The sequence below is a fragment of the Desmodus rotundus genome, chromosome 2, assembly GCF_022682495.2.
Source record: "Desmodus rotundus isolate HL8 chromosome 2, HLdesRot8A.1, whole genome shotgun sequence".
NCBI lineage: Eukaryota > Metazoa > Chordata > Mammalia > Chiroptera > Phyllostomidae > Desmodus > Desmodus rotundus.
The window spans coordinates 147,738,790-147,749,423 of NC_071388.1; the positions used below are offsets into that span (position 1 = coordinate 147,738,790).

Genomic DNA, 10,634 nt, shown 5'->3' on the forward strand with positions numbered 1-10,634 from the left:
CTTCCCATGTCCCCGGGTCACATGTGCTGGCACACAGTCTCTTGACATAGAATCTGTCCAGGCCCAGCCTCTTGTCTCTCTGAAACCAGGCCTGCCCCTACTCCAGTGGGCCCCGTGTCCTACACCCTGCTGTGTGTGGTACTGGCAAGATGGCTCTAGCTCAGCTACTCTGTCTACTCCACTGAGAGAAAATTCTGTCCTAGCAGAGCAAGTGGCAGAAATGCAGTGTGAAGCCTCAGTAAGAGGGAATTAGAGCACTTTATAGGAGACAAGGGGGAGAACAGAAAACAATATGTCATTAACTCAAAAGGAAGTCACCGTTCTTGGAAGTTAAGCTATTACAGGTTGAGGCAATGAGTAGATAGAGCAAGCTCCCAATCCATCTCCTATTCCAAACGTTGATTTAGTTAGTGCCCAGTACACAAATGGAGAGTACAACAGATGCTTTAACGGGTAAGAAGATACCACATCTGATTTTAGCCAATAGGCAGAAAAGGAATAATGATCCCACCTAAGCCACACAGCTCACTTGCCGTGGAGGCTGACACCTCCAGAGCTCCAGTGCCCTAGGTCTCTCCCTGATATTGCTCTGAGCTGGTCACCTTTCTCACTGAAAATGGTCAGTTCTGATGCATTCTTTTTGAGACCCGATCCAAACACTTCTTTTGTGTACTTGTACTCACTAAATTTCATTGCTCAGCTCCTTTCTCCCAGCTCCCATATTTTCTGCACCCCTTTGGGAGTCAGAAACAACTCCAGAACTCACGTCAGCAAACTATTTTTTTAACTTTAAAAAAATATATTTTATTTATTTTTAGAGAGAGGGGGAGGGAGGGAGAGAAACATTGATGTGTCAGAAATGATCAGTTGCCTCTCGCACATCCCCAAGTAGGGACCTGGCCCGAAACCCAGGCGTGTGCCCTGGATGGGAATCCAACCAGACACCTTCCAGTTCTCAGGGCTGCACTCAATCTACTGAGCTGCACCAGTGGATTTTTAAAAACTATGTAAAACTTAAAAAAAAAACCCTTTTATTATGGAAAATTTCAAGCCTAAACAAAAGTAGAAAGACATGTGTGATAAACTGGCATGCACTCACAGCCCAGCTCAACAATTACCAACTCATGACCAATCCACACCCTCACCTAGTCTCCCTTCCCCACCGGACTATGTCCCTAAAATATTTGAACTTTTTTTGTTGTTTTAAACATAATCGCAATACCATCAACACACCTAAAAATAAAGGACCATTCTTAATTATTATTAAATATCCAGTCTGTATTCAGGTTTCTACAATGGTTTCATAAATTGGGATCCTAATAAGACTTATCTGTTATAGTTGATTGAAACATTTCTTGCATGAATCAGATTATACTAGGTTGTGCTATAGTAGCAGAGAGCTTGAAAATCGTAGTGGCTCACAGCAACTCAGATTTATTTCCTGCTCGCGTGAGTTTCCACTGAGTCAGCTCCACATCCTCTTCACTCCTGGGCATGATCAGTCCCAATCTGGCACACACCCATTTCCTGGCAGATGGAAATGAAGAATGGTTGAAACACACAATGACTTTTAAAACTTCTGCTCAGAAGTAGCAACTATCATATCTGCTTACATTTCATTGGTCAAAGCAAATCACATGGCTAAAGCTGATGTCAGTGGGGAAAAGTGAAGTATAATTCTCCCACAGGAGAGGGCAGCAAATATTAGAAGTAATACAATCTACCATACTCATAAATCCCTTCTAATCTATAGGTTCCTTCCTTCATCTTTTTTTTCTTAATTTATTAGCTGAAGAAATTGGGTCATTTATGCTGTAGAATTGTCTATATTCTTCATTTTGCTAATTACATCCCTGTGGTACACTTGTTTAACACATTCCTCTGTCACCTCTACTTCTTCTAAACCTGTAGTTAAATATAGAGGCATTATTAGGTTCAGGTCTAAATTTTTGGCAAAGATACTTCCTAGGTGGTCATATTATATTATTTTAGTTATTTCCTGCTCTGAAACAAATCATCCTAAACCTTGGTGGCTTAAAATAATAATAATAATCATTTATCATTTCATGGTGTCTGTGAGCCAGGAATTTAGACAGGGCACAGGGGGATGGCTTGTCTATGCTTTATGATCTCTGGAGTCTTAGAAGGAAAACCCAGAGGCTTGAGGACCAAAATCATCTGAAGTCTTGACTGAAGTTAAAGGTCTCTTGGTTAGCAAGTTGGTGTTGGTAAGCTGCTTCTTTTCTATGTGAGCCTGTCTACAGGATTGCTTGAGAATCCTCACAGTATGGTGGCTGACTTCCCCCAGAGCGACTGACCAAAAAGACCAGTGCTGAAGCAGCAATGTCTTCTATGACCTGCCTTGTGAATTCATACACAGACACTTCCACTGTCACAAATTCAGCCCTTATTCAGTGTGGGAAGTCTCCACAAGGGCCTGAATACCAAGAGACGAGTTCAGGTTGCCAATAACTCACTACCATCGGACCAGCTGAGAGAGAGGAGGTTCATTGGAGGCCATCTTGGAGGCTGGTTACTATATGCATCAAGCAGCATTTTTTAAAAAATAAGGATTGGGTTTTTTTAAATTTTATTTATTTATTTTTAGAGAGAGGGGAAGGGAGGAAGAAAGAGAGGGAGAGAAACATCAATGTGTGAGAGAAATGAGTTGCCTCTCACATGCTCCCAACTGGGGACCTGTGTCCCAACCGAGGCATGTGCACTGACTGAGAATTGAGCTGGTGACCTTTCATTTTGCAGGTCGATGTCTAACCAACTGAGCCACACCAGGACTAAAGCAGTTTTTGTTGTTAAAAAAAAAAAAACAAGTAGAAATGACCTATATCATGGTATGTGGAACAATAGTTGCTAGCATTTGAAATGTCATGCTCCAGTAGAATTTCAGGGGGGCGGGGGAGGAATATAGGAACTAATTGGAACTACTAGATCTTTATTTTGGCATGCAAAGTCATTAAAAAACCCAACCTGTGAATTCTACTACCATTATTTTTTCACTTTAAAAAAAAAGACCTTTTACATTCAGAAACACATGCTCACCAAATAGAGACATCATCCTAGATGTAGCCCAATGAGAACTCTCCTAAACTGCTGGTGGGAATGTACATTGGGAATCCACTTGGAAAATGTTCTGTAGTCACGTTGAGGAATCACATACTCGATTACCCAATAATTCCACCCCTAGGTAGACACCCTAAAGAAATGCGTGTACACACACACCAGGAATCATGTACATAGCAGCATGTAAATAACAGCCCTGAACTGGAAACATACCAAATGTCCACTAACAGTAGAATAGACAGACAAATTGTTGTAGATTCATACTGTATGATTCCATAAAATAAAGTCCCCAAACAAGCAATACTAAAGTATAGAGCTTTGGGATGTATGCTTGGATGAAGAACTTAAAAAAAAAAGAGCAAGAATGTGATTATCATAAAGGTCTGGGTGTGGTTGCCTCTGGGGGAGGGAGGGTTTTCTGACTGTGAGGAGACACCAGGTGGAGACTGCTGGAATGCTGGCAATGTTTTATTCATTGACCTCAGTGGTAGTCACACAGATATCGCCTTGATAACTTAAGCTTCACATTTAATGTTTTTTTCTACCTGTGTGCTAGGTTCTACCATAAAAAGGGATTTTTGAAAAGGAAAAATATAGTCATTTTAATTAAAATTTTTAGCCCTAAGGAAACTTTTATTTGAAAAAAAGACCATCTGTTGTTTCTCGGCTCCATCACCCCTCTCCCACCCCTTTCTCCATACGGGGTGTCAGCAGGATCTCTGGTAGTTCCAGCACTGGCAGCTTCACACTTGAGATTCTCATATGTCCCTGACTCAGTGGAGCAGGAGTAGATATGGTCACACATGCATGCCCACATGCACACATGCACACACTTGTGGAGCTTCCCAACCTGGGCTTCAGAAGGAAGAACATTTGTTTCTCTTCCCAGGCTGGAGAAGAGGGAGTAGACTCTAGTCCAGAACTCTGCAGCTGCCACAAAAGTTCTCCCCCACTTTTGCTCACAGCCAAGAATGATGATAGAGTTGATGGCTCTTCTTTTTTTTTTTATTTTTTAAGATTTTATTTATTTATTTTAAGAGAGAGGGGAAGGGAGAGAGAAAGAGAAGGAAAGGAACATCAGTGTATGGTTGCCTCTCGCGCACCCCCTACTGGGGACCTGGCCAGTGACCCAGGCATGTGCCCTGACTGGGAAACAAACCGGCAACCCTTTGGTTCTCAGGCCGGCACTTAGTCCACTGAGCTACACCAGCCAGGACTGGTGGCTCTTCTGACAGGTACTGTCAGCAAGCCCTGCTGGCAGCCCCGGTGCCTGGCAGTGCGCTGGACTAAGAGTATGTAGTGCTTAGCACTATAGTTCTCAGCAGTGGGCCTGAAGAGCCCATTTTGATACTGGGCACTTCACACATCCTGTTATATCTCTTTCAATAGAGCATCTATCAACAGAGTTATATGCCAGGGATTGTGCTAGTTGTTTTACATGGTCGAATGCTTTATAACTCAACAATATTTTATTTCCCTTTCCTAACAATTCTATGGAATAGATAGAAGATACCTAATTATTTTCATTTTTTTATAAAGGCCACTGAGGCTCCTAAGGTTTGAATGTCTTACCTAAAGTCACTGTAAAGGGGTACCTATAACTCTGAATACTTGCCATACCCACAGCTTTTTGGCAGAAAAGTACCTCTGGGTTGCTTGATGGTGTCTCCTGACCCACCACCCAGTCCATAGCTGATTTTGTCAGGAGTGGTTATCTGACTCAAGGGCAGCCAAGTTATAGAGCAGAGGTATGTACTAGGTGGCTTAGAGAAACCTATCTGCCCAAACAAGAGTGATAGTGATTAGGTAGATGATTAAATTATCTTGGGAACATTGTGTGAAAATTACAAGGAAGCTGTCGTTATAATAAGAAAAGCTAAAAGACACCAGAAATGAGAAAGTTATATGCAGTTACCCTAAGGCAGTCAGAATCATCAATTAACAGTCAGTATGAGTAAGAGTTTGGTAACTGTGAGCAGTAATACACATCTGATATAAATAGAAGGTGAGTTATCTAAACGGCATTGGCAGTACAGCAAAGATTTCAGGGGACAAAGTTCCCATGACAGCAAATCAGCCCTCCTGCTGCTTAGGGGGCTTAGTCCAGCCTCTGCAGTTCAGTTCTCTCTCTCTTTAAGTTTGGGGGCCTGGGGTACTAGATGAAAGAAGGTGAAGGGATTAAGCAAAAAACATATATACGTAACACATAGACACAGACAACAGTGTAGTGACAGCCAGAGGGAAAGGGAGGTAGGGGTAGGTGAAGGTGGGTAAAGGGTGGGGGAGAATTGGGATGGAAAGAGACGTTGCTCGGGGCAACAGGCACACGATGCAGTGTGCAGATGGTGTTTTGTTGAGTTGTACATTTGAAATCTATATGGTTTTGTGAACTGATGTCACCCCAATAAATTTAATTAAAATAATAATAATAAATAAAACATTTAAAATAAATAAATGAACTTGAGCACATGACCAGGCTATAAACACAATGATCAAGAAAGACTGAGCCTGCAGATGGTGAATATTATATCTTATCTCATGACAAGAGTAAAACTTTTTTTTCCAAAGTACTGATAGAAAAGTGGTAGAGAGAAAATAAGGAAGTTAGAAAATCAATTCAGGAAGTTTATCATCTGATTAACAGGATAGAGAGATTAAAAATAATAATAAACAGAAAGAAATGGAGTGGGAGAAATTATCAAAGCAGTAACAGAAGTCTCCACAACTAGATGATGTGACTCTTCAGAGGGTGAGGTCCAACTGAGTGCTCAGTAAAACAAGTGAGGTAGACAAAAAAAAGCCACTGGTATATCTTTACATAATCCCAAACACCAGGTAGAAAGAGAAGAGTCTAAAAGTTTCAAGAAATTAAAACAGATGATACATAAAGAAATGGGGCCATGGCCGGTGTGGCTCAGTAGATTGAGTACCGACCTACAAACTGAAAGGTCGCTGGTTTGATTCCCAGTAGGGGCACATGCCTGGGTTGCAGGCTGGTCTCCAGTAGGGGGAGTGCGAGAAGCAACTGATCACACATTGATGTTTCTTTCCCTCTTTTTCTCCCTCCCTTCCCTTCTCTCTAAAAATAAATAAATAAAATAAATGGGTAGGAGAATGACACTCGACTTTTTTTTCATATATTTGAGTGTACTTTTATGTAATAGTCTACTTTATTTTATCTCAACTTCTGTTATTCTCAATAAAATCCACCAATATATTTTTATATAATAAATTCTTTACTACAAAGGAAGTTTTCTTTTTTTATATATGAGGTTTTATTTATTTATTTTTTAATTGCTGTTCAAGTATAGTTGGCTCCATTTTCCCTCCACCAACACCCCCCCCCAGCCATTAACAGCAACACTGAATGCCAGAAGATAGTTTTGAGAAAAAAATATATATTGATTAATGCCTAGCTAAACTCACTCAAGCCTGGAGGAGGAATAAAAATATCTTTGTCATGCAAGGCCTCAAAAAATTTACCTTCCAGGAGCCTTTTCTTAGGAAGTCGCTAAAGGTTGGGCTCCAGCAAAATGATTGATTAAACCAAAAAAACAGATAGTATAGAACATGGCCCTGGCTGGTGTGGCTCAGTGGATTGAGCATGGGCTGCAAACCAAAGGGCTGCCAGTTCGATTCCCAGTCAGGGCACATGCCTGGGTTGTGGGCCAGATCCCCAGTGGGGGCCACATGAGAGTCAACCATACATTGATATTTCTCTCCCTCTCTTTCTCCCTCCCTTATTCTCTCCCTAAAAATAAATAAAATCTTAAAAAAAAAAGATAGTATAGAACAAAAACAAACAAAAAAATAGAAAAGCCACAAAGGGAAATCTTAGGCAGTGCAGGAAGCCTAGAGAGCAACCGCTTCATGTTGAAGCCCAAAGATGATGGGTTTGGAGAGAGTGGTCTCCAAGAAAAAAATGATGGTTAATGTATTTGAGAATTTGGCAGAATTTCTGCCTTTAGGATAATGTCTCATTGATTTATTCCTATGCACTTTATTGTTTTAATTACTATAACTTCATATATAAGTATATTTTGATGTGTAGTATAACATCCTAATTATCTTCATTTTCAAAATTTGCTTCTTGGATAAGCTAAAAACAACTTAATTTGCAAAATAAAAATCTGCTTTTGAGTCCATAAAACATATTATTGGGATTTTTATTTTAAAATTTTCATGGTAGTATAGCAGGGTTAATATTTAGCTGGTATGTACTGCTTGTCTCTTCTCATTATTTACAACTAAAATGCATTTTAATTTCTTGATATCAGTGACATACCAATTTTAAATATTTTTAAATCTATGGCAGAAAAAGCTAGATGGACATATAGTTACCCATATAGTTACTTTTCCATGCTTCCCAGCATCCTTTGCCCTTCTTATCAATGAAATGTGAATGGAAGTAATGAACGCCACTTCCAGGCCTGGCCAATAAAAATCCCCAGGCTCATCCCTCCATGCTCTTTCCTCCTTCTCCGTTGCTTAGAATGGTGAAGGGGACAACCAGAGTCCCACTGGAACACCATGAACATGGCAGAGACACTAGATCCTGAGTCCCTGAAAGACTGTGGATTAGAGCTGTGTGAGCCAACACGCCCATACCCCAGGCCCACTGCTACTATTAGGGAAATCTGCTGCGAACTGTTACAGAAAAGAGAAATAAATTTATTTTGAGCCATTTTTATCTCTCTTTATTACTGCAGCTTAGCCTACTCTAACCAATGTAATGACTAAATGCATGCTGTTACACTTTCGAAGGGCAATGTGATAGGACCTATGAGGATAGTGAAAGCAGAAATGTTTTGATACAGCAATTCCAGTTATAAGAATGTATCATACAGCCCTGGTCAGTGTGGCTCAGTTGGTTGGAGCGTCATCCGGTGGCCTAACTGTTGCAGGTTTGATTCCCAGTTGGGGCATATGCCTAGGTTGTGGGTTTGATTCCTGGTCTGGGTGTGTACAAATCCCTGGTCCCGATGCATACGGGAGGCCACTGACAGCTTCTCTCTCACACCAGTGTTTCTCCCTTCCTCCCTCCTAAAAAGCAATGAAAAAAATTCCTTGGGTGAGGATAAAAAAATTGTTTTAATTAAAAAAAAGAATGTATTATACAGAAATATTTAAATAAACAGGTAAGGTTTTATGTCCTAGGAGGTCCGCTGCAATATTAGTCATAGTAACAGAACACTGTAGACAACCAAAATGTACATCTTTAGGGAAATACATAAGTCAATTATAAGTTCTAATGAAATGCTATTGAAGAGAACAATGTATGTCTTATGAGGAAAAATTATGTCCTTAATTATTTAATGAATAAAAATGTGCATTTTCTAATAGTTTTTATAAAGCAACCACAATGTATACAAAACATGTAACATAAGTACATCTTTAAAGTACCTTTAAAGAATAGGAGTACTGTTGTGGTTTTTAAGTATGTTCATAGAACTTCAGTACTCCTCTCTCCAAAAGTGTGGTTCAATTTCCCTCCCCTTGGGTGTGGGCTGGATTTAGTATGTGTGTGTGTGAGATTCCCCAAATTAGGTGTTAAAAGACACCTGGCCTCCTTATTCTGTCTGTCGAATCACTCACCAGACACAGCCAGCTTCCATGTTGTGAAAACAGTCCTACAGTGAGGTCCGTGGGGCAAAGAACGGAGGCCGGCTGCCGATAACCAGCACTGATGTGCCTGGTTTGCGAGTGAATGTCTGAGTGAGTGTCTTTGGTAGTGGGTCCCTCGGCCCCATGACGGCCACCTGTGAGAGGCTCTGAGCCAAGAACCACCCAACTAAGCCACTCTGGGTTTCTGACCCACAGAAACCATGTGAGATAATGCGTTTACTGTTTTAAGCCATTACGTTTGTTCTGCAGCAGTAACTGCAATGAGTATGAATAGGAGAAGGGCTAGGGGAGAACATTTTACTTAAGAAATTTTTATATTCCTCTTCATTGTTTGTATTTTTATAATTAGCATTTGTAATTTTTAAACAAAAAATTTAAGTTAAAATCAAAAGGGCAACCTTTAAAGAAAAGTTACTAGCTCATCATTTGTTGGGCCTAGAAAGAACAATATATATTTTTTAAAAAAAGAACATGTAAGAGACTCTTTCAGTGAATAGTAGTTGTGACTGCTATACAGAGAAACAGGCCACAGAGATATACAATACCTACTCCTAGTGACATAAAACACAGGTCATTGCCAGTCATCAATCATCAGTGTTTTCCGGACCGAACATTACCCAGTCTTCTCTGACTCGCAAAGGAGAAAAACCACAGAAGGGTATTTCTTTCTGTTGTACAAATGTTGATGTTTGTGTTAACAAAGGACAAAGAACGCTTTTCTGATTTTTTCCTTAGAGAACCAGCACTTAAAGGTGCAGTACTGATTAATGGTAATGCTACAAGGTGAGACACAGTTAAGAAGCACCTAACATCCTCTTCTTTCTCATCGCCCCCACGGCCCTCCTCTGAGATGCGCCCAGGAGAAGCGCAGCGTTTGTCTTCTGCTCACGCCATTTCTTCTGTTGCACCCAGTTGTGCTCTCTGCACTCCTTGAGCAAACCCAACAAATCCGTCTAGCCAGTGTGCAGAGGGAGGCCTTCTAAAAAATACCGTTGACTTCATGACCTTCCCTGTTCATAGTCACATTTAATTCCTGTTGAGTTAATGGCACCAGGGGACTGATGTCTGCATCCTGTAGCAAATATCCCCATCGTTTCTTCCTCTGCACTTGAAAACATTCTTTTGCTCTTACTAAAGTTAAGGGCCCCAGAGTTCTTTGTGTGAGTATTGTATGTGCTGTTATAGGGATTTTATCCATGTACCAGATTTTTTTTAAAAGTGAGTATTAATCTTGCCTGTTTTATAAACTAAACATCTGCAATTTTCCATATGAAATGATACCATCAAGGGAGGAAGGAGTGTAAGACAAGAAGGGGAAAAGTCATTAAAAAAGAGAATTTTAGGCTAAGACAAAGGAATCTGGACCTAGACCGACTGTCTGAAAAGTTACAGTAATTGTTCCACTGGCATTACATCACCAGCCCAAGTTGGGGTGTTCGGGGCCTTCCAGTCACGACCATTCCAGCTAACCACCCAAGTAGTATAAAGCCTGCTCCCGTGCAGTTTTAGTATCCAGGCTTAATTGTGTTCAGGCAGGAATTTGACACCTAGTTGACTCACTTAAAACATGTTAGTAAAACTATTGTCCCAACGTCTTCCCTGAGTCCCTTTTGCTAACACAGGCAAAGCACCCACCGTAGCATTCCCAGGAGGGAGTCAGGTCTATCCTGTTTTGACTGCGGAAAGCAGGTCTTTAGGGGGCTGACTGCTTTATGGTCTCATTTGGATTATGGCGGGCAAATACGAGTGAGATAAAATCCAAATAAACTGGCTCGGAAAGTCCCATGCTTGTGTGGATTTACTTGGTTCTTTGATGTCTCTTTTCCCCCTCTGTTGGAGTGTTTCAAATGTGCACTTAAGTCACCCCCAGAAAAGGTGGCGAGTGTAAATGAACATGCATTTGGAATGAGCTGTCATCTTAACCTTCCCAG

General features: G+C 40.8%; 1 non-coding gene across 1 annotated transcript; it reads right to left on the reverse strand.

Annotated features, from left to right (window-relative positions):
- Window positions 1–307: 307 nt before the first annotated feature.
- LOC112322303 (U2 spliceosomal RNA) lies at window positions 308–500 on the reverse strand. The gene has a single exon (XR_002976623.1). It is a non-coding gene; the product is annotated as a U2 spliceosomal RNA (small nuclear RNA).
- Between the last annotated feature and the right edge of the window lie 10,134 nt (window positions 501–10,634).